The sequence below is a fragment of the Pagrus pagrus genome (assembly GCF_965226575.1).
Source record: "Pagrus pagrus genome assembly, chromosome: 17".
Classification (NCBI taxonomy): domain Eukaryota; kingdom Metazoa; phylum Chordata; class Actinopteri; order Spariformes; family Sparidae; genus Pagrus; species Pagrus pagrus.
The window spans coordinates 25,082,751-25,106,572 of NC_140201.1; the positions used below are offsets into that span (position 1 = coordinate 25,082,751).

The 23,822-nt window shown below is 41.0% G+C and overlaps 1 protein-coding gene across 1 annotated transcript in view; it reads left to right on the plus strand.

Annotated features, from left to right (window-relative positions):
• Positions 1 to 706: 706 nt before the first annotated feature.
• The window catches only part of LOC311273189 (retinoic acid receptor beta-like), a 229,179-nt gene continuing 206,063 nt past the window's right edge, over positions 707 to 23,822 (plus strand). Inside the window, exon 1 of the mRNA XM_084380121.1 lies at positions 707 to 828. The gene's annotated coding sequence lies outside the window, so the exon portion shown is untranslated. The remainder of the gene's footprint in view (positions 829 to 23,822) is intronic.

Consider the following 23,822-nt stretch of genomic DNA (forward strand, 5'->3'; position numbering starts at 1 on the left):
GTCTTAAGTAATTTGGGATGCCTATTTCTGCCTTGCGTGAAAAAGAAATAAATACATATTCAATTCCCCTCTAAAATATGGCATTTTAAGGTTTAAGGTCACTAGATCAGTAGGCAGTTACTAGAAAAGAGACTGCAGACAACATTTCAAAATCAACTTAATTAAGTAAAATGTTAACTTGTGCAACTGATGCGCTTGTTCTTTTCTCTAATTAAGACACACTGAGGAGCGTGTGGGAACTGTGGTAATAGTTTCTTAAAGTTCAAATATGTTTCAAATGAATGCTACTTGTTGGGTCACTATTATACCGAAATTCAAATAAACCCGTAACGATTCGGGACGTTTTGTTTACATTTTCTGTCAAGTCTCTGCTTTTCTCCAAGAACTGATGCTCTCGTAAACACCGACATGTCACTGGGAGCTGAGCCGCACACCTCCGCGCCAGACAGAAGGAATCCTGTTGTTGAACCCACCAGTGAGACTGAACTGTGTTGTGTGGGTGAGCGCCACCTAAGTGCTCGTGTCATGTGGTTAACAGTGTCAGTTTAACGAGCGCTCCCATCACGCTGGGTTAGACCCCGTCTTGCCGTGTTGCGGCAGCGCGCCCGTTAGAAATAAAGCGCTCCGTCTGTGAGCAGCGGCTGCGCGCCGTCGGGTCGAGTACCCCTGTGCCAAAAGGACTTCACCTCTCCTCTCCAAGAGGAAATAACGGCGTCTCTCCTCACTGCTCGGCTGAATTCAGGCAGAGGTTAAGCTGCGGAGGGCGAGCAGCATCATCTGAGAATACAAGTTTGAAATAAAGATGTCAAGACCAGCAGCAGGATGCGGGTAAGTTTCTCCACGCTGACATGTCTGGATGAGGCAAATTCTGCGGCGGATGACTCTTTGTGGCGAATACATATTTTTGATAGACGTGATATTAAAACACACATGAAAAGTTATGTGATGTGAGAATATGCTGCAGCTCCTCAGAGTCGACTTGTGCGGAGCTCAGTGTCGGTGGGTGAAGTGGGTCAGGGTATGACGCGCGGCTGTTTTCATCCAGGCACCTGGCGGGTTTGTTTTGGTACGCGTGGAAGCGGCGGAGCTGTGGACCCTGGACCCACAGACCCCGTCTCCAGCTAACTTTACTCCCAGTAACATGCCCTTTTCGGTTTTATATGCTGCTTTTGGCAATCAAGGATGAATGCGGTGCGTCGGCGGACAGTTTGGATAATGATGATGATGGCACTTACCTGTTGCAACCCACATCTGACCAGTGTAAAATTGAGCAATACTGTAGTCCAGCATAGTACAGTGATGCATTCTGGATATTTGTTTCTCTGCACAAACTGCATCCAGCATGCACATTTCACATAAAATTACACATGGGCATTCTCACTTTGCATATTAATTCCCTCATTTGTCAGTAAATGCTTTGCTAGGGCAGGTTTCCATGTTGGTTTTTTCAATAAAAAGTGATTGATGTTCAAGAAAGGAGAATTGGTTTTAATGCAGAACCAGTGGGGCTGGAGATGTATCCATATTACAGCAGCACAGGTAGAAAGAGGCCATGAAACAGAATTGGGTATAAGAGCCAGTAATGTAGGTTCATCTACAAACACAGAGGACAATTAAAAGAACAAGACATGATTGTTTGAGTTCTTCTCCCCCCTCCTCCTCCTCCTCCTCCTCCTCATGTGAGGTTCAGAGTACCTGAGAGTCAGCACGAGGCTCCTCTCCTCTCCTCCCCTCTCCTCCTGCAGGCTCTGGCAGTGCCTCTCCTTCTGAAAGCTCATTTCCGATGCCTTTCATGCCTGCAGTTTAAACCCTTTGATGTTTTCTCGCGCTGAACCCTGTGCATTGAAACCACTCTCGAGTATGTTAATGTTCTCTGATTGACTTATGAATCTTTTAATTAACCCACTTGTATGCACACCGCAGCATTGTCCTCTGTGAAATGCCATCAGGGGGAAACGGAGCCATGACAGAATGACATGCTGTCAGTGGGGATTTCAAAGTCAATGGCAGTATGTGCTTAAATGATTGCTGGTTTGATATTGTCTGCAACTTATTTCTGTGAGAAATCCCGTCTCTGGATGAAAAAAAGGAAAAAGTGGTGGATCTGGTGATTAAGACTTCAGCTACACTATGCAATATTAATGAGATGGAAGAAATCAAAGGATGAACCTCAGAGATGCAATGGCCTGAAGTAAGCCTCCATTAATAATGTGCTTAATTCCATCAGCAATTCCAGTGTTTCTTTAGTGCTTTCATGTTGAGCCTTGTGCCCAAATCAAAGCTTTTTAATTATTCCATACATTTTCATTTTCTCACAATATACATTACTGAGATGTGCACCTTGCTATCTTCTCTTTCCAAGTGTTTTTTCCTCTTTTTCCACAAAGATCAGTATCCACACATTTTTGCACATGGAAAAATCTGTCATCGTGGATTTTTAAAATTTGATTTCAATCACAGATTACACAAACGAGCGTGACTGCACCCTGCATGTATGTGGAAGTGGAATGTGATCACTCGTGTTGTTACCACTAACAGTCAGTAGGTGGCAAAATGCTCTCAGGGATAAGAGGAGATCTATCACGGTGCTGTGTGACATTCTGAAGGGCAGCTCACTGTAGTCAGAGCTGCTCAGCTGAGTTTCAAAGACATCGCTGTTGCGTCTCTGTCTCATCCCATTTAAGTCTTCTGAGGATGAAACTCAGGCCTCTTTAAAAAACAGATTCAACCCTATTACAGTGCTAGGATTTTCTCCACTGCGCTGTCAGAGTGCAGGCTTGAAATGACTCAACTGTGTTTGAGGAATAAGTGTTGAATTCTAATTTGGGTGCTGTGCCCTAATACCAGAGTGCACATTAGGGTTACACTGATTACCTTTTGTGGGCTGTTTTCAGGGCTGATTCCCAATCAACTGGTTCTATGTCATTTGATTCATTGCAAAGTTGAGACTCAAGGGATCCTTACTGTGAAAGATGAGCTAAACCTCTACTTTGACTTGAAATGCTATAAAAACTCTGATGAATAATGGAACATCTGGGCTCGAACTACTCTAGGCTTACTCTGTGACATTGGCCAAAGATGCGGAGAGAGTGAGACATTTGACTTTGAGGGGAGAGTGTTTTGTTGACTGCTTTCCAAGGTCAAGAATAAACTGTTCAACCTAAATTACAAATTTGTTTTGGAATTTGCTCCACCATATAATTTCCTGCTATATTTTCAAATCTTGTGGTCCTGTCTCATAGAATGGCCCACTGGCAAAATCTTTCTTAAGAATATATCTTTATAATATACACAGAATAAAACAGAAGAAAGTCGATAATGAAGTCCCTTTTAATAAAGTCCCAGTAGGGTAAATTCATGTTGTATAAGAGACGGTAAACTACAGTAGACACCCCCGGGCATGAACACTCAAGTGTAGGAGTGTAAGTGGTTGTGGCAAGGCGTGTATTGGGATTGGGCCTTTGTCCCACCTCTGATTGCCAGTCTGAAAAACTTTACGAAATGAATAATAATATTGAATTCATTGACTCCTTCAGAATTTTGCATTCTTGTGAGCCTATTCAAGTCTTTAAAAACATGTGACAATAATGGGACACTACGACTCCCCACTGTAACCCAGACAAACAAAGTACTTCTAAGGTTAGCGGCTCGTTGGTGAGGCATGATACACATGTGCAATGGCAGAAAAATATTTGATATGTTGATGCCTTGAAATTAAAAATTAATAACACAGAACATTTTAATAATTCATAATTTAATAACAACTTTATATACAAATACACAAACCAAACTGTATGTACAGTATCATATCATTTCTCTTACTTCCCTCACAGTTCTTTCCCCCTCCTGTCACTTCTGTATTTTTGCCCTCTGTTTGCTGAACCAGCTGTGTTTGCTCCCAGGGTGTGCGCTGAGGCTAACTGTCTGTGAGGGGTGACAGCTTGTGCCTTCCCCACCGGCAGCCTCTACTCGCTGCTTAACAAATACAGCAGAGTACTCGGAGTACATATTACCCTCAAGATGAGGAGGAGGAGCAGAGGTGTCAGGAAGCCAAATACGCCAGAAAGAAACTGACTGCAATTGCTTCTAATGATGAATATTGTAGGCTGCTAATAAGAGTTGTACAATAGAATGATTTGGAGGCATTTCCCGCATACCAATATGGAAGTCTGTGCCTTGATCTGTGGAATGGGACCCCAAACTCTGGCAGTCTTAGAACATCCATGTTAGTCATGGACAGTCTGTCCAACAGTACACCTGAAATCAAGTTGTTTAGTTCTAAAGCAGAGAGCCCAGCATTGTTCACCATATAAGTTACAGACGCTAAATAGCTAATTTGGTTTATTCTAGCACTGCAAAAATGTAAAAAAAAATTCAATCCAAGACTAAAGGCTCTCTGTATAGGTGACGAAAGAGTTTAAATTGAAGCTATTAGTCTTGAGTGTAGTTATTTGTAAAATTAGTTCAAACATTGAAAGCGAAATGTAATCAGGCTTTGAAGGATTCCGATTCAATTAAATGCTGTTGAACCTCAACCAGAGTCAAACCCTGATATCAGTCAGCTTATACATATTTTGCTACTCAACTGACATCTCTGTTGTGGCTACAGCAACACATAAATGCAGAGCTAAAGGCCTACCTGACACTTAACGTGCCTTAGTCTCTAGTCAAACTTCAAACCCTGGCAGGTGTATTGCCTGGTGCACAGTGCGTTAATGTACATTTGGAGGGTAATACAGCGGTTAAACAATGTTAGCTACACAGTACAATCCATCCATGTAAAATCAATGATCTTTACATGGAAATTTAGCTCTTAATAAGGATAACACAAATAGCAGCTGTTGTACAGTTCATCCTGCTGTTACGTATATTATCTACTACAAGTGATAGCATAATTAAACACATATGGTGAGCGAAAGCAGTAAATGAGTAAGATGGACCATGTAATGTGGAGAGTCAGGGAGTGGAGGGGTGGGAAAAGCGAAGACAAGATTATAGAGAAGCCTTTGATGCCGAGTCTGGCTTTGGGAATCCTAGTGTGCCTTCAGGGGAAAGCTCCTCTCACACAACATCAATAATGAATGAAAGATATCTTGTTCAGTGGAAGACTGAACTTAACCGGCATACTGATTTGCTACCATGGACCTTATGTAAAAATTGCATCAGTGTGTTTGCTATGCTTCATTAATCAGGTAAGGAGCTGCTACTGATGACAATGGAGGTGGAAAAAGGAGGGGTGTTGAAACAATAATCAAGAAAAACAAGACTTTGTGCATTTTCCTTAATTGTTCTGAATTGTTGGAGCAGGGGTTTATTAGTTTTCTATGGCAAAGAAAATGAGAGTGTCTATTGAATATTTTAGATGTACATGTATTTGTATACAAGGTTCCTGTGTAGGTGTCTGATACAGAGCTTGAACTGGAATAACAAAAAGTGTTAGTTCTCACCAGAAGCCTGCGTAGAATACATGCAGCATTTGGGTGCATAAGGATTATATTATACATTTGAACGTAGAAAATACTAAAACTCAATAAAACAGTTCACCATCCAGTCCACTTACAGAACAGAACTTTTCCCACTGCAAATGAGTGACATGCAGAGAGCACACAAACCCAACAACAGTCAAGTTTTATTTTGGCCTGTCAACAACTTACTCACAGAATTAGCATTAACTAGCGACACTTGTTGTGAATTGCTGCTTGTTGTTTGTCAGTGTAACTGGTTAAAGTCAGCATGAACATGAGAAGTTGCACAACTTTTGAGGTGTTAGTTAAATGTTTCGTACACTGTTCTTTGCTATTTAAGAAGAGATGAGAGTTACTGTACCACTGGAGTCAGTCACTGGTGCCTCCAAATCATTTTCACAGTCACGCTCTAATTTTCACTCACATACGCAGCAGGATGCTACACTTTAGAGCGCAGCTTTGGTGATGGAGAGCAGCACTGCAACACAAGCTGAGGTGGACAGAACACAGTAGGGTTCAGTAAAGAAAGGTTTGGGTTTTGATCTACTTTATTTTAGCGGATATGGATTCATTCATCTCTACAATAATGGAAAAAAACAATGGCAAAAACAATAGACCCAAAAAGTTTTCAAAAAGTAGCTAAAATTCACAACTTTTGGCTTTACCACTTATGATTAAAAAGTTAACATAAACAAGATGGATGGATTGTTTCAGTTGTACTGTGACAAATATTTCCCCTATGAGAAGTGAGAAACCGCTATCAAAATAGAGTGTGATACTGTCTACTGTAGTTGTCATTCCAAAGGTTACAAATCCTCTGACTCCTCTCCAAGCCTTTAATTCTTCCATCATGGATTCTGCTGTTGGGTCCTTGTAACATGCAGAACTCTACAGACCTGTGGTATAGGCATAGGCTCTTTCCACTGTGCCATAGAGCTCTATTGTTGTCCAAAAACTGTTCAAAAACAAAGAAATGAGCCACACTGTCACACTGGGTGACATGTTCCTTCATTATCATGAAATACACACTGTAGTTTATTTTGGCTTGATCCCACATACTGTACACCGTCCTGCTGCTCCAAATGTCCAGTAGAGCAGAGAGAGATGGATGAATCCGCAGCTGAAGCAGTCCCTTACAATGCATGGTTTCCTCCAAAATATCATTTGATAGTAACTACAGTGACCAGCTGTTTTAGGAAATTACAGAGCCTCAAAGTACAGATACTTTGTACAGTATTTGTGACTTTTTAAAAATGTCTTCAGATTTACGGCTTCAGTCAGAACCGTATTAGGAAAGTATGTGAAGACTGTGATATTTCCTTAACTTTAACACTTCACTAAGTGGTTTATGTGCTATGAAAAGTTCATCATGACAGTGAACGTTTTGCAGATCTGTTCAGTTTGAACATTTTGCAACTTTGTAAATGTCTTCAACAAAAACATTCAATTACTATTGATTCAAAGAACATTCAGGTGGCACTGGTTTTCTTTTAAAACACATTTGCTGCTGAAAATTCACAGCATATGAACATGACTTAAGGGTAAAGAGATGCTGGCAGAAATCAAAGCTAGACAACATATTGTACCTCACACAGCAACTTCTTTTTTTTTGCCTCCTCTCCAGCAGTTTGAGCCCGCACACTTTACTCAGTACAGTAACCACACGAGTACCTTCGTATATTAGAAACTGTAGTGACTGCACTGAGTGATACTAACAGCAGTGGGGCAGAAATTGAACATGCCAGTACTCTGAACTGTGATTACTGACAAGCTTTAAGCACTGATCTGAAAAACATAAGATCAATTATATGCATATGTGTAAACTCTGATTATTCATCTCATGTAAAAAGGCACAAGCTTTTTGTCAAGAGGTATAAATGAAAGAAATGTTCCACACAGAGTCATGGCCCGGGCTCAAAGCCACAAAGTCTTCTGTCTCCAGCACCTCCAACACCCACAGCTCACTGTAAACCCGCCCACACACAAACACAATTCTGGCACGCTGCATGACTGTGCGTCTCCGTGCCACGTCCCTGTGCAGTTTCAACACCATGCAGTTTGTCACAAGGGCTTATTGATTCTTTAAGCTATTTAACCTGCGGGAGGAACACAGAGATTTTAATGAATTAATCACATGTTGAACTCCCTCACAAAACTGTCCATGAAATGATTATGACACAGTCTGCTGTATCTAAGAGAGGAGGCCAGGCCAACTATAATTCAGCGTGATCGTTATGTTCAGTGTGGGAGCGCTGATTCTTTCATGTGCTGCACTTCCCACCTTATAACTATTTTAACAGGGAGGAGAAGTGGGATTTTTCTGCAGTAGAAGTTATTTGAAGGGCATGCTACTCTGCTTTAAATACTGTTTTAATTTGCAATGCAAATTACTCTCATTCTCATCTGAATAATCCTCCTGGTTACCTAATACTCTGTCATATTCATGCGCTGTAATGTGTCTGTTGGGGACATGCTGCTGTGGTAAACCACTCGAACTCTTTGTCGGTCCCTGCCTGCTCTGTGCTGTCTGAGCTTAAAGGTCAAACAGCATTTACACATACATGGTGTTTGTTTTACACCTTGTCAAAGCTCTGATGAGTGGGGTTTCCCAATTCAGGCCAGGTCACATAACGACTTGTTTTTGGGTCAAAAATGAATGTCACGTTAAAATCTAGATATATAATAATACATATATAATTACGTAAACTACATCCTATGCACATTAGGGGTGGGCAATATGATCTAAAATGTATATGTTATACCATTATTGTTTTTCTCGAACATGATTTGACCTTTTTCATTCTATTGATAATGTAAGGAAACATTTAAGGATGTGTGTTAGTTGGCTTCAAATAGGAATATAAATGAGTTATAGGTCTAAAAATGGCAGAATTTACAGGTTCCAAGTTTAAACTTGGTAACAATCAATCCTTTAACTTTTTTTAGGGTAATCCAGCAATCCAGCGAGAAAGCAGTCTAAGGTAAAATGGTTAACATGTACCAGTTTTCCAGTTGCTGTGGGGATATTCTTTAAAAAATAGTTAATCCACTGGGTCTTCACTTCATCAGATGGTTGCAGTAGATGAAGACATTTGTGTGTCGCATCTTGCTGACATCAAACAGAAAAATTCTGGTTCTGTGTTAGTATCCTTCTAATGTTTGTGTTACCAAAGGCGTTAATGTGGCATGACCAAGGAAAGCAATAGTTGCAGATGTAACTCCAGTTCTACGAGTACGTGTGTAGCTTTCTAACTGCATGTTATTGCAGCAGTCTTGAGGTGAGAAAGGAGTTAGGGACTGAACTGATCTCACTAGGTCTCTTTATTCAGGCAATACGCAACCATCTCTAACACTTTTCATGTGGACAACCTAGAGCAACACTATGGGCTCGATCTTACGTTGACTGCAAAGCGGTTGGACTTGGACACGCTCTAAATGCACTAGCATCTTGCGCTTTAGACCAAGTGCTATGGACCATCTAAATAGGCCCTATGAAAGTCTGTCTGCAATTGAACGCCATTATCCCCACTTTTATACAATGTTGGAATTCCAAAGGATGCTGAAAGACAACACCCACCCCAGCCACAGTCACCATCTGGCAAAAGATCCAGACATATCTGCTGCTATATGACCAGACTACAGAGCAGCTTCTCTCCTCAGGCTGAACTAGACTCCTGAACTAATTCTCAATGCTCTACCATAAAAAATATTTTCTCATGAAGCATAAAGGGACTACAACTTGCATGCCATTGTACAACCCTGTGTAATATATTGACAATAAATGAACCTTGCTATTGCAGCTTAACGCTGTTCAGAACAACTATAAACACTTGAGATAAGAAGTGGTGAATACGACCAGATTGGAAATTCAGTGCAACCCATATTTAACAACCTAAAGAACCAATAAAAAAAACAGAGCTACAGACTCTAATGGAGAGTGTATGGCTTATACATTTTCACCTCATTTGGTGCATTAGGCTGCAGGGTTGGTATATTTCTGTAAGGTGGTTTTTGCTCAGCAATGCACTTTTTTTTGCTGTCGTTGATGTGTCCGCATGGGAGAGTACAGGTGGAGGTTTTCCTCCCACAGCAGCAGAGTTGCTGTCAAACTATCTACAATGTGGATTTATATTTGACATAATGGTTGAGCAGTATATTTCTAATGGTAAATGTAGAAAGAATAGAGACAAACCCTCGTTTTCGCTCTCAATTCTCTGCCTCCTTTTTCACCCCATCACTCCTTCCATATACTGTTTCCCTCGCCCTCATCCCTCACTTTGTTCCATTTCTTTTTCCTCAGTTAACTTTTACTTATTTAGTTAACTTCTGTGTATTTCTGTGCTTTTCTGAAGGCAATTAAAGAAACCAGAATGGAATTTTGTGTTCAGATACACTCCCCACTCAGCAGTGAGAATTAGCAGTCTTTAAATATGCAGAAAGTGGGCTTCCCTAATGAAGGACACTGGAGTTAGTCTAGTTAACAACAGATGAACACCCTCATGCTGCTTACGCTCAGGTTCTCATCTGTGCTGAGAGCTGAGTCACTAATTATGGTGAGTCTGAATCAGTTGATCAGAGTTTGGTCCTCTGTTTAATTACAACCTGTATGGCAGGTTCACCCCTGCAGCCCACTGAATATCAAATACACCTGACAGGGCAAGGATAAGTCCCACTCTATAGCCAGAATAACTGTTTATATCATTACTAAAGATACTCTTAATCACATATGTACAGTCGTTCATCCTAACGAATTTTGAAAATCAACTTGCAGAGACCTGAAACTTGTTTGGTTGAACACATGATTAAACAATATATTTTTTTTATATTTTATTTTTTTCCTGAAATTCTTTCAGTGTTTTGAAATGGGGCTGCAAGCGCAGATGATTTTTTAAAACTATCCTTGTGTTTAAGGACATTTGAATCTCTGAAGTTGCAAATTTGTCTGCAGAGAAGCATGGCTGAGCTGCATTCTTAGGAAAAAGACAAAAAAACAGGCAAATATAGCTGTCATGAAAACTGATGACTTCATGAATTTGGCTTGTTTGGCTTGCTAACTGTACTGGGCTCCAGGTGAACACGACCAGTGTTGGGACCGAACATAAACTCCGAGACCAACTGCGGCCAGTCTGACGGCAGGGGATCTAGTTCTGAGATGGTTTACAGATTTTAGCTGCCGTTTCGACAGTTACCGCTTGCTCGTCTAGTCATGCAGTTAAGTTTAGCGGCCCTATAAGCTGACTAACATTAGGGCCTTGGTTTGGCATTAGCGAAACCCGGCAAGAAAACCCTGTGGTGCTGTACTCCCTGTCGTCAAATTGGCAGCTGTTGGCCTCGGATGCTGCGCTAGCTCCCCTGGGGCAGTGTTTGGTGAGCCCTCTTAATTGGCTGTTCACGGTGAGACAGAGTTGGCTACATTGAGATGTTGACAAGTCTCTTCCCACCAGGCAGCTTTTTACAATAAAAACTTAAACATGCTGAAGCAAATAACACTGTGCCTTCTGTTTCATGGGGACTTTAAAGGAAAAAAGGAAAAAAAAATTCTCGACCTGTCCCTTTATGCGGATCCACAACAAAAGTTAACAGAGGCTCTTCTGGGCTGAGGACTATCCTCTGTCCAAGTTTCATGGAATCTGTTCGGCAGTTTATCATGTAATCTTGCTGACAGACCAACAAACAAACAAACAAACAAACAAACAAACAAACAAACAAACAGTCTGTAAGTACTGTATAAGCATTTATCAGGGATGCACCAATCTCACTTTTTTGTTCTCCTGATTAAAATTCTGACGATACTCAATACCTGGTGACACAAGTACCAATCAGCAACTTTGTACATAAAACTATGAAGAACTTATTGGACAAATTTTTATGTAAGGTCATGTCGCACTACAAACTCTCACACACTACAAACTCTCACACTGCGACTTAATGAATGTGACTGATAGCAGAACCATTGAATTTAAGAAAGACTTTAATGAAAGGAATCTATTCAATGTCGATCAGGCCAGCAATCACATCATCTGTTCCTGGCAGCACTATTTTTTGAGCTGCTGTATTCATATTCGACTCTCTGAACATCCGGACAAACAATAAGGTTCCTCTGAACGAAACTCTCAACAGGATTTCCAAAGTGTTAGAGTGTGAAGAGGAGAGCCCTGTGTTTAAAGCAGATGAAAGTAGTGAACAATGAACAGAAAGACGTGGCTGTGTGGGAATCAGTATAACTGGTCAGCAAATGCAAATACAGACAATTTGTAGTTCCCTGGATACACGTGAAACCGCTGCTATTGGCCCTTAAAAAAAAACAAAGTTCTGACAGTGATTTTGTATCATTCGAAAGCAAAATAGTACAAATGAATCTTATGTTCTGTATGTAAGTAACACCTGATGACAGCAATTGAAAATGTCTTGCATTAACCTACTTGTAACCACTTCCAGCAGCAGCTTTAGTTCACAATGACGCACAAATATTATCAATAGCGAGTACTTAAAATAAACGGCAATATTTTGGACTGTAATTTCCAGCTGATGATGTTTGCAGTTGCAGCTTGCGGCGATGTGTACTGTACAGCATGCGGTGTGTTCCTGTGTTTACTGTTGGTGAGTGATGATTCACCTCTCACTGAACCTTCAGAGTCGATGGTTGCCAGAGTGGCTGTTGGCAAATCCGTTGCCTCGCTGTGCCAAGTGCTTGTACCCGTTCGCTGTGTCTGGCAGGGGGGGGGCGTCCCTGGCACCTCGCCGCCCCCCTGCCTCCCTGTTCCTCAAAGACCACAATGATAAGAGGGGAGGGGTGGGGTGGGTGTGGTGTGAAAATCCTCTTCAGACTCTCAGCTTGTGGAGCCAGAGCCATTCAAAATGTTCCTGAAAATCCTCCTCAATGAAGATGTGCGGAGGGAGAACTGTATCACCAACCATCGGCCTGGTATTTATCTGTCACTCAGGGTTATTTATGCATCACATGCACAGCATTCCAGAGGTTATTTTTGGGAAGTTAGCAGAAATGGAGCCTGATTCAAAGCAAGGACATGACTTTACTCCACCCTGTCCTCCAGCTTCTCCTTCCTGCTTACCTTCCCTCCCTCTTCCTATTGGAACACAGCAGGCCAAGCCATGGCCCATGTCAATTAGTAAGGTCTGTGTAGATTCAGCATCCTCTGTGACAGCTTTTTTCTTTTGAAGGGGAAGGAAGGAGACATTGCATCGGCTGCACCCACAAAATGGGCAAAAGACTGATAAAAAGCAGGAAATGGAGCTCCTTTATATTAGGTATCTAATTTTATTTGATTTCTGCCGCAGTCCTGGGAGCATAGGGTTGTGACAATCCTCCCTACGTACTTGCAGGTGCTTAAAGGTTCTAAATGCCACCAGTGGTCACAGTTCAGCACCAGCATGCTAGACCAAAACAAAACCAGCGTGTCAGCCACACCTTACCTCTCCCTTCGCCCCCCCAGCCGCCCCAGACTGTATACCTCCACTGTTCTTAGCAGCACAGAGGAAGGAATAAAATTACCCTTTTCTGCACCACGTCAAGTGGTGATTTAAGTACATCAGTCAAAGTACAAGCAAGAGGATGTACATACCTTCAGTAACTAACAGAGGTGGGAACAAGAAGCGGTGTCACGGTGAAGGATTGGATGTCAGTGACAAGGCAGTAAAACTGGTGCATGAGACAGGGTTTAAAGGTGGGTGGCTGGAGGTCTGGCTGAGGGTCAGCAGGGGTGGAAGACAGAGGGTCTGTGTCAGCTGGACTGCCGACTGAGGACCATGATCAGGTATCGGGTGGACTGCCTACGAAGAAGCAGATACAGCAGTCGTCTGGGCCACCGACTGGAAATCAGGGGCTGGAGGGGCGTCGGCCGACCCAGGAAGAGGCTCTGGACCATGAGGGGAGTTGGCCATCCCACGAAGACGAGATGTCTGCCGGGACCCCTGACGTGGGAACAGCAAAGGCGTTGGCCGGGACCTCCAATACCGGAGCTGGAGACTGATCCGAACTGGGTAGCTCTGTGTTTGCCACCTGGTCAACTGGCTGGAGGGTGGCTGGCTCTAGAGTGAGATCTCATTGCAAAGAGATGAGGGCGCTAGATAACAGGGAGTTGGATGACTGGGAGCCTGGACATGGTTGGGGGCCTTGCTTTCTTGTGGGAGCCCTCTCGCAGGCCCCCAGAAAGGAGACTTGATCAGAGTCTGGATGAATGAATGAGAGGCTGAAACATAACGACTCTGCTAGGTCCAAGTACTGCCACTTTTATAGATATAGCTTATTTTAATTTATCATGGAAACTGAATGACTTAATTAAACAAATGTTCAAGAATTGTCCTGTATTATAAATCATCCTTGAAACGTATCGGAGCCCCTAGATGTATCTAGATGTATTGGATCAACTTACAAGGGAGAGATGCACACCCCTACAAACTGAAGCTTCAAAGCCCCATAAATGGTATCTGGGACAGCCCTGCACTTCTAACACCTTGTCCTTACAGGAGGCGCAGCATGATCTGCATGTTAGCAGAGCAGCAGCAGCCCTATTGCTCAGAGAGAGAACACAGTTGAGTAAAAATGTACGGCCTGCGTAGACTGCTAGATTGTTTAGATACAAGTCTTTCTGTTCTGTCAGACATGGTTGATGCAGATGACTGAAAAAAACTAGCTAAAAGACTTTCAGTGGCTGTGGCTCATGAGGTAGAGCGAGTTGTCCACTAATCAGAGGGTCGGTGGTCGATAGGGATGGGTATCATAAGGATTGTACTACTACTCTTACTGATACACCTGGTTCACTTCCAGCTGTTGTTAAGCACATTAAGACGTCATTTACTACTTAACTTTTTCTGTATATGTAGACAGTCGTAAGACACTTCAACTTGAGTGATGACTAGTGTATGGTACAATAAATCATGTTATGATTTTGACAGAACAGGTCAACATTTTGGAAAATTGAATCTTTCCTTTTATACAGAGAGCTGAATTAGAAGATTGATATCAATCTTATATCTGTGTCAAGTATGGGGCTAGATTCAGCAGTTCACACTGTAAACCAGTGACACTGAAAATAATACTGACATGAAGGAAAAATCTGAATATTGCATTGAAAAAAAACATTGAAATCCAACCAAAACAAAAAAAAATTAAAATAAAATGAAATCAATTTTCACGCCTGTGTTTTATTTTTCAATATAATTTTTTTCAGTGCCAAACATTTGTTTGTTCGTTCAGGTTTTTTTTAAATGACAGGCTGTAGGGCTGAATGATTGGAATAAACCAGTAAGAAGTTTTGAAGAATTGTTCACATTCTGTAAATTTGTATTCACTTCCACTTTGCACATTCTGCTCATTATATTGTATTCTGAGTTGAATAATTATCATGCTCTTACAATGTGATTACGGTGCCTGATTCCACATGAGCATCATTAGGCTTTTTTTATTGCCAAAATTAGTTAGATTTTCAGTAGAAGGGAAACCGTGATCACTAACAGTGAACTGGAATGCTAATTAGGCTCGGCCATTTCACTCGCTGTAAATACACATTTGTGGCCCTGGGGAAGACATTCCTGACATTCTTGCTCTTTTTAAGAATAAACGGAAAAAGGAAAGAACTCTGTTTTTTGTCACATGTGAGTGTATCTATTTCTCAGTGCTGCTCTGTAGGCTTTGCTATTCCTCTTGATCATGTAGAATTAAGAGTTGATGTGTGTAAAGTAACAGATGACAGTCACTTTAAGTTTTCACAACAATAATTGAACGTAATGCAGTTACTATAGAAACATGGTTATCATCATAGAGAAGGTTACATGTTCCATTATCCAGAAGCATGCTTGAATGGAGCAGAACTGAAAAAACATGAAAGACAGCTGGAAATAATCCCCACTAATGTTTGTTGATGGTGATAATTACAGGTTGGTGAATTGGAGTAAATTGCCACATGAAACCTTTTGTGATTTTAATCATCATATTTTTTAGCACTTGAGTAAAACACATTCATTCTAATCTATGTATTATCATGCTTTAGCCAAGCAGCGCCTTTTTAAAGTGCTGTTTACACACTGAGCTGTCGTCTGTTCTCAGGTTCAGGTCTTATTCAGGTTAATCTGCCTACATGAACCTTTGGCTGAGCCTCTTTCTGTTTTCATGAATAAACCAGCTAACACAATATTCCCTTCACCCCTGACTAAGCACTAAGCAGTTGTGTCATCTAGCTAATACAGGGGAGAGACACATCATAGTTTTCCATGCGTTCATGCTGAAAATCAAAAGTGAAAGCGACACGTTGTTCTGTGGCCAATGTATGTCGTAGCTTTTCGGTTAACCAGAGTGCTTACATAGTGCAAACTCAGACCTTAGATATGGTGATTCTGGATGGCCAACATATTGAACCCAAACATTTCAATCCCTAAAGCATTCTTTAAATTTGTTAGAGGAGGACATTTTAAGACAAGATGCTCGTCAGAAGCAATAGAAAAGAGAGTATTCTTTTAAAGTAGTATTGTCACTGTGCAGCTTCAACCTGTTCTCACTCCAAATGCAATAAATACAGCTGCTTGTCAGCAGTGTTGGTGATAACGTGTTACAAAGTAATCTGTACATAGATTACTTTTTTGTTTTAACGAGCAATATTACGTGTTAGTTCTGCAATTCAAGTAATCCATCATTGAGTTCCTTTTTAATAAAGCAAATTGTTTTTGGTTGTATCTAATTTGCATTACACTTGAAAATGATGCTTGTACTTTGAAAGGGGAGTTAGTCATGTTCAATAGAAAATGAATTGGGGAAAACTATGCTTTGTGTTGCGTTGCATTAAGTGGGTATTCATATTTGAAGATGCTTAGAAGATTGACAATTATTCAGCTTTTTTTCCAATAAATTAATGTTGGCAAAAATGTTTGAAATGTTGGCAGTGCTGCAGTCCAAGTGGATAATTACTTTCATAGCTCTTTGTTGTGCTAAGCAACTTATTATTATTATTTTGACGAATGTAATTAAGCTACTGATTTCATTTAAAGATGCAAAAATGCAGTGGATCATTTTTCAAAACTTACTTTTTTGAGGTAACTGTGATCTCAAAGGCTTTCACTTTTCCATTCTTTCACCTAAACAAAAACAACAGAATTACAATTGCAGGACTTTGATTATGTATCCATTTCCTTGCACACCAGAGGGAATATAGTTTTGAATTTACAGTGTAAATTACTTCTGGCGTGTAAAACACTGAGTTTGAGTTATCAGCTGCCAATCAAAAATAATCTAAAAGTACCCAATGAAAACCAAGTTACACAACTTATACTTGCACCTGCAGTACTGTGACACTTTGAGCCACAGAGAATGATGAGTTACTGAAGAACAGACTGGAAGATAACACATTAATGAGTAATTAGGTAATGATTAGTTCATAAATATATGTGAATCAACATACTGACCACTTCTTCGTGAGTTGTTCTTGATTAACTATTAACCAGTCGCTGAGTGGCATGAACTAATGACAACTCATTAATTCCTATTATTGAATCATTAGTTATTTTTTTGTGTAACTTCAAGTAATTTTTTTATTGGCTCTAACATTGCTGCCACTAACAGGGTTTCCCATTAATTAATAAGACACTGGCAGTCTGCTGAAGTCTAATTTGCCACACCATAGTCTCATAATGATCTGAAAATATTTATATGTTTTTCAGATCATTATGACGACCGTCAGCTTTCCCCCTGTGTGGAGAAGCAGCGCGCTTCCCTGACAGTGTTGCGCGCTGCTTCTCCACACGGGGAAAGCTGACGGTCGTCTACTACAGGTAATACTCTGACAAGGGATAAGTGCCTCATACAATACCACACATCAAAAGACCCCAACTATCACCTAAAGCTAGTGGCACAGTGTGCCCTGCTCACCAGCACAGCTGATGTAGGCTGCAGGGCTGTCCATTACAGTGGTTTTCAAACTTTTTGAGTCCAAGGTACATCCAAGGGCAGGCCAAAATCTGGCACACCTGTACTCAAATCTGTGCAAAATAGCCCCTTTAACGTGGTATCTAGTCACCCAGTACACCTTTATTTTTGGATCCTTGGAAGATTTTTTGAAGGAATTTTTGTAGGGTACAGAATTTGCCTCTGTATTAGGAAATTTAGAAAGGACTGATATAGTCAATTGCAATAATAATCTATGATTGTAAGAAAATCCCAAGGGATACTGTACATGAATTTCCCTCACAGCACACCATTTGGGAATCACTGCTCTAGTAGCCTCAAGGCTGAACGGTTTCTGTGAGATCCAAACATTTCCAATAACTCAGGCGAGTTGGAAAGATTAAAGTCAAAATTTATTGAAAAAGGATTTCTGTAATCATCCAAAACACAACATGTTTTAATCCAACATAATATTCTGCCTAATCCATACTTGTTGGCGCTTAGCCTTTCATAAACAACATATTCGCTGTGGAGGCACACACCAGCATCAACAGGGCAGAGTTGCAATCAGCCCCATACATTTTATTCAATGAGACTAACTCATTTAAACACTTATGTTGTTTTCTGCGAAGTTCTAGTTTTATTAAAGTTCATAAATGTTCTCTGTTACAAAGTAGTTGAGATCATAGTTCAAGATTTATTTTCATGATTAAAAAATGTCTTCATAAACATCCCACTCTCAGACAATTTCAGATATCACACCCTGTGTACAACAATAAAGATATTGGCGTTTGCTCCACTTCTGCCATGACAGAGCAACCTTTTAGTGATGAGCTGCTGTCATTACTTGGTCAGAACTACTTGTTGAGTAATGCTGACTCATTACACGCTCTCTCCCATACGTTCACATTGAAGTGAGAGATCGGCAAGTGTGCTCAGTCCAAAAACCAGTAGTTTGAGTGCAGTGAGTAGAGATGCATTTAGCTCCAATATGCCACCACAGCAATGGTGGCGTCACCACAGAGCAGTACGCATAAGTCAGTGGGTGGATTAGTCTTTAAGGCTTGAATGCATTGACCGAACCAGTATGAACAGTCTTTATTCATGTAAAGGTAGCCATCATGTCCTGTATGTTCCACCTGCAATCATAAGTAGACCACTCAACGTTAGCGTTATGTTACTCTCCCAACCACAATCAGAGCTCTTTCTCCTCTGAACACTTCATTTGGCCACACCCTTCTATCTCTTCACATTTCATCCATCTCACCTCAGGGCTGATGGAATCCATCACCTCTTCTGAGGCCTCTGACCTGTTCTAGGCAGTCCAGTCACGTCTGCAGGCCCTCAGAGCTGTCTTAAACACTGCACAGATCATCTGGTCTCGGCTGCTTTGATCTCACAGAGACAGCACCGGCGTCTCAGAGGCAAAATCCATACTAAAGCTTTCGGACTTCACAATGCCAAACCAATCTAGCAAATGATGCCGGGATATGAGGAGCCTTTCAAATGGTGGTTTGATTTCCACCTCTTTAGTGAGATGGACTCAGCCAAGGCATCCAAAGAAAGAAAAAAAAAACTGAGTATCGCTGACTGGGCGGCCAACAGAATACAAATGGCTACTTTCATATTGGGCCCTGGAGAAATGTGTAACTCATGTGCACCAAAGGCACAATGATCTGCTGTGTGCTGTAGAGAGGAGATTTGACAACAGACACTAGATTTCTATTCATTTTTCCCGGCAGCACTAAGTCTGTGTCCGGGGGAGGATAATACTGTATATGATATGATTAATGATTAGGTAAAATGTTATCGATCCCTGTGAGGAACTGAGGTTGTTGTAGCAAGCTGTGTCATAATAGGATACAACAGGGGGAAAAGAAAAGATAAATGAGACTAAACAAAGGCCATACTGTCTATAATCATTTATATCAGAGGAAAATGTGTTGAATACAGCATGATGATGTGTGGGAAATGGGCACAGAATGACATGTTTGCAACATCAAAGTCATAAAGAAAATAAGAATGACATGGATGAATGCAGAAAATACAGATACATGAGACGCATAAACGTTGTTGTGTTCACATTTAAGGTGCTCTGTGTGTTGTGGTGGAAACCTGTCGTTAGTTTATGTTGGCAGATTCCATTTCTAAACCAACATTAGCTACTGTTGCTCTGTTAGTGTAGAGAAGAGAGGCACTGAGACGAGGCACTTGAGAATGTACATTAAGCATAAAGTCACATCCCTTGGACTGTCACGAAAAAGCCGACCCGAGTCCTTCACAAGGAAATCCACAGTCCGACAGCATTACACAACTTAAACAAATCGTCCACAGGCTTATATAGGCAACCGAGGGAGACGGGGAAGGTCTCATTTTTCATGTTGTGTTACAATCCACTCACATATGGCCAATAAAAAAGTGCTACAAATTGTTATATAGAGCCCATTTACATGTAAGTCAGTCCCTGTGTACAGTAGCAGGAATATATCTGACTAAAGCAGATGCCAGACAAGTTGTTTCCTTTTCCAGTACTGGCAAAAATACAAAAATGAATGTGTAATGTATGTGGCAAGTCTCACTGACTAAGTCAGACAAACTGACTGACTAATAAAATCAAAATCAAAATACAATAAAATGCAATACAATATACAATAATTTGATTGCCAGTGACTCCCAAAATTATGTATATCACCTTAGCAGCATACCAGTGACAGGCATATAGGACCTTTGTCAGAGAGTCCGAGTTAAAAAAAAAAAACTACATATGTTTAGGAAAGAATTGTGTTTTCCTTATGTATGTTCATACAGTATGCTAGCTTACTTACATAACTTAAGTGACGTTATGTAGATGAAGTCAGATAACTATGTTAAGAAGTTAATATACATCACAGTTGACTTTTGGTTTCACATGAGACTCAGACATCAGTCTCCTGGGTGAAAGTTCTGTGTTTGTGTCACCATCACCATCACTCCCCGTCCTCCTCCCAGCATTGGCTTTGCATGGATGTAAATTAAGAACTGGACACAACGTCAGAGGTGGAACCCTGTTTATTCCCTGTTCAGTGGCTCATGAAGCCAAAAAAGTTTGACTTCACGGGTATCACATTGCCTGGATCTTTTGTAGCGTGGGGCCCATAGAGGTTGTGCACCAAGATTGAGGGAAAAAAAAAATTTAATCGTGTGGCTCTTCAATACTTTCCAAATGTTATTGGACAGAATGGATCAAATTATTTTGTGAAACGAGTCATTTCGCGGGGGTTGTGGGTTTACAGCTGCTTCTTATATAAGCTTATGGGAAATGTATTTTTCGTTCCCAGTGCATGATGTGATTTTGTAATTACATGCTGTAGTTTGGCCACTATGTCATTTGGCTTCAAAGCTTGGTGCTCTTCTTGGGGGCTGGGGACTTTGTGTGCAATGGGAATGTGTAAACTCTGCATTTACACCCGGGTCAATTGACCCTGCAGTAGACACAGGTTTGTATAACCTTGGCTCGGCTTTGATCTAACGTGAACACACTAAATTCCACCATGCAAAGTGATGACGTGTTGTCAACATCCGGTGGTGGTGTGTAAATAAGGAAGGAATTTGGGATGAGGTCTAGGATGTCTTATTACTGAACACAGTGTTGGAGGTGGAGCCCCGTTCATTCCTATGAAAGCTGCTCAGTGGTGTTTTGACTTGAGTGTCTAACTTCAATGGGGATAAAATATTTTAATCGTGCAACACTTCTAGACTTTCCAAATGTTATTGGATGGAATGGCTCAAATTATGATATACGATATACGAGTCATTTCGCGGGGGTTGTGATGCTCAAAAGAATTTATTCACTGTTTTACAGTCGCTTTGTTCCCAGTGGGTTTGTTGTTGTTTTCTCTTCTGTGACAACTGTTTCCGGCGCATTCGTGACGTGAAACGTGACGTCAGTGATGTACAACGTAACACTTCACGAAACACATCAGACGGACTGCGTTGCCTCGAAAGTGGGGATGGGGTCAATAGGTGATTTTAAGGAGGTTGACCAGTGTTTAAAAAACTTGTGTAGACCTGCTAATTTTAGTGGAACGCAGTATTACTTACTACTTCACCTGACTTCGTTTGCTGCTGCAGTAATTACTACAGCCATTAGTGGTCGCCACTTAACAATTAATGTAAATGTGGGTTGTAATGAGCTGCTTTCACAGTCGACCTAGATGATCATTTTTTTCTAAAAAGGACAGGCTGAAATTTTCAGTTGTGCCGTAATGTTTTGTTGATTTGCTTCTATTTCTGATCCATCATTGCCAAAATAGTTTAGTACATATACACATATGTCAGTACTAAGTAATACTCAAGCTAATCAGCATGAGTATAACATTTTGTTCACTTGTTAATACTAATATATGGTATGGAATTGGGACATACATGTATCCAGTGTATTTAATCATTGCAAAGCTCAATTAATGTTGATTTCTCGACACACAAAATAATAATTCTTCATTTGAAGTTACTGTCCGATGAATTGTGTTTGTTTCTACTGCTACAGTGCAGGTGAAAGAATCCAAGACAACTATGGTGTGTATACAGTGTATTGTATAAGTTACAGCTAGGACCCACTGTTTGAGTGCAGCAGTATGTGCGTATGTTTGTGTGTCTGTGTCTCTGTGTGTGTTGTATTGTATAGTAGTGTATACAGTCAGCAGGTAAGCTCTTCTGACCTTGCTGCTGATTCTTCGATTTTCACTACTCATACTAAGTCAGACGAATATGCTGTGGTGCATTGATCAAGTCAGGATTGAAATAAACCTCCCTCTTCCAACCCCCATCACTCTATAGCTTTCTCTCATACCCAAGCACACAAGAGCACACAAGGAAAACAAAAATGCTGATTAATTGCATGTTGCAGGGAATGATAGATGGTGACCTCTGTTTCACCTTTGCTGTTGTCATTGTCCCACAGCTTGAAGGATGGACACGAGAACACAAACCAATGATCTTTTTCCCATCCAGCCCCGATGCCTTTGAGTCTGAATAATTCAATTTGTATCCACCAAAGCTGCATTTGTCATAGCTGGTATGTGCTCTCAGGCTCTTTACCCAGGATGCTTTGCTCTATACACTTTGATTCACCACATTCATTGCAGGTTTCAAAAGATCAATCCACACACGGGGAAGTCAGGGTGATGGTATTTCACAGTGTTTGCTCAGAAATGTTATGTGACTTAAATTTGTTGAGTTAAAGGCACTTCATAGAATATTGTAACAGCACATTAAATTGATAGTCAAATTAATAGTAGGCTACTTCAGTAACATCACATAATGGGATTGTGGTGGAGAAAACTGTTGCTTCCATCCAACAGCAGTTAGAAATGCTGATGCTTTTTTAACCAGGGTGGTGATGTGTGATGACCAAGATAGTTTCTAAGTGATTGTAATTCCAAGGTACCTATAGCTGTTCACCTGCTCCACCTCAGCTCCACTGATGTAGACAGGGAAGTGTGTCTTTGCCTCCTTCTTTCTAAAGTCAAGCAGAGACCGTGAGCTAACAGACTAGACAGGTTGTAAAATTAGAACAATAAGCTGGAAGACGCTACAGCAACTACTAGGGCTGAGGGGGAGTGCAAAGTCGAGTTATAATTCTCTGTTTGTCACTGCAAATGACAAGTTTAACATTTCGGGCGGCTGTGGCTCAGGAGTAGAGCCAGCGTCTTGTTATCGGAAGGTTGCTGGTTCGATTACCCTGGTCTGCATGTCAAAGTGTCCATGGGCAAGATACTGAAACCCAAACTACTCCTGATGTGCTGGTCAGCACCTTGCATGGCAGCAAAATGCAGTTAAAAACGTTATCCTGCAAAATACCGTAAAGCCTTATATCTAAATAACATGCCAAACCATGCAAATATTTTGTGGTTTATCAATATTCCAACTTTTCTTTACATGTTCCTCTCAGCGCTTGGCTTCCAGACTCCTCCTGTGTTCCAGGATGACTGTGGTTTTAAAATGAAATATTCATCCCTGTGTTTACACAGCATTTTTTTTTTTTTTTTTTGAGAGCATGCCTAGAAAAATGGACAGGAGGTTGAAGTGCACAGGTCCCACCTGGCAGCCAAGCCAATGAACCTGTCATAAGAAGATTTCAAGGGCAGAGCCCGCATTTGCTAACATACCTTTAGCATCCCCCCCACCACATGGAACTGTGAGTAACTGTGAGTGGAATGATTACTTCTCCATGCTTACGTAATGTCTGATGAAAGAGAGATGCAATATCCAAATCATCTGCAGTGTGCTGCATCAGATGTAACGAGCTCTATTCACTGTTTAAAGCAATGTTATAGGTTGCAGTGATGTCCTTTTTATGTCATTTGGTGCCTGAACACCAACTGTAAAAAAAACAGTCTCAGCGAGTCATGACTTATTGAGCCTAACAACAACTGGCTTTAGAACCTAGCTATGGATTATTTCTGTCACTCATTCATTTTTATAGC